General features: G+C 45.5%; 1 pseudogene; it reads left to right on the top strand.

The window, feature by feature from the left end:
• The first annotated feature begins 361 nt into the window (after window positions 1-361).
• LOC129514193 (GTP-binding nuclear protein Ran-like) lies at window positions 362-1184 on the top strand (annotated as a pseudogene).
• The last annotated feature ends 259 nt before the right edge of the window (window positions 1185-1443 follow it).

Genomic DNA, 1443 nt, shown 5'->3' with positions numbered 1-1443 from the left:
TATTGTCTCTAGCACTTCAGTGCTCTCTCCCCCTCTCCTACTCTCCTCCTCCTCTTTCATATACATCCTACCTTGTCCCCTGCGGTATTGTCCCTCCTTATTGTCCCTTTTGTTGATGGCTTCCTCCTTTGGGAGTGGGTGTGGATGTGGAGAAGCCTGGTGCAGAGAGGTCCAGGCTTATCTTCTCTGTGGTAGCAACCGAACAGCTTCCAAAGATGTCCATGTTCTAATCCCACAAACTTGTGGCTATGTTATCTCACATAGCATAAGACTGCAATTCGGTAGCATCTGAGTTGCGCCTCTGCCATTTTTCTAGCCCTCAGTCACGTGGGCGAGAGATGCTTCTGGAAGCAACAGCACAATGGCTGCCCAAGGAGAATCCCAAGTCCAGTTCAAACTTGTATTGGTTGGCGATGGTGGTACTGGAAAAACTATGTTCATGAAATGTCATCTGACTGGTGAACTCGAGAAGTATGTAGTCATCTTGGGTGTTGAGGTCCATCCCCTTATGTTTCATACCAAAAGAGGACCTATTAAGTTCAATATATGGGGTATGGCTGGTCAGGAGAAATTTGGTGGGTGGAAAGATGGCTGTGACATCCAAGCTCAGTGTGCCATGATAACGTTTGATGTAACATCAGGGTTACTTACAAGAATGTGCCTAAGTGGCATAGAGATTTGGTACCAGTTTGTGAAAACATCCCCATTGTGCTGTGTGGCAACAGAGTGCATACGAAGGACAGAAAAGTTAAGGCAAAAATCTATTGTCTTCCACCAAAAGAAGAACCTTCAGTACCATGACATTTCTGCCAAAAGTAACCACAACTATGGAAAGCCCTTCCTGTGGCTTGCTAGAGAACTAACTGGAGGCCCGAGCTTAGAGTCTGTTGCCATGCCTGCTCTGCCCCTCCAGAGGTCGTCGTGGACTTAGCTTTGGCAGCACAGTATGAGCATGATCTAGACTTGCTTGGACAACTGCTCTCCTGGGGAAGGATGGTGCCCTGTGAGAAGGTGCATCTGGAGCCCAGAATCAGGAGCCTCGTCTTACGGGCAACGGTCCTGCGATGTCAGTGGTGCAGCGTATTTGGCACTTGATTATACAGCTGAGCAGAACATGCGCTTAATCTCTGGGACGGAGATGAATCGGCTTCAGAGTGAATGTGGCAGTTTAAACAGTACCTACATTTTTTGGACCCACACAATTAGCTGTTTTGGAATGCAGCTGTTTTCTTCCTGAGTTTCAAATACTATTGTCACATCACAATATCCTGTGGTGAAATCTCACATGTTATTGTTATTTCCATTGTCTTTCATTTATAACCAGAATAAAGTTGTATTTCAAATACAAAAAAAAAAAAGACTGCAGATGAACAGGGATATTATCCTGGATTATCTACATTGGTCCAGTGTAGTCACAAGGACTCTTAAAAGTGGAAGGGCTGA

This window comes from Nyctereutes procyonoides, unplaced genomic scaffold, assembly GCF_905146905.1.
Source record: "Nyctereutes procyonoides isolate TBG_1078 unplaced genomic scaffold, NYPRO_anot_genome, whole genome shotgun sequence".
NCBI classification, from domain to species: domain Eukaryota; kingdom Metazoa; phylum Chordata; class Mammalia; order Carnivora; family Canidae; genus Nyctereutes; species Nyctereutes procyonoides.
The sequence above is the reverse complement of the archived record's forward strand: the minus strand, read 5'-3'. Positions and strand labels throughout refer to the sequence as shown.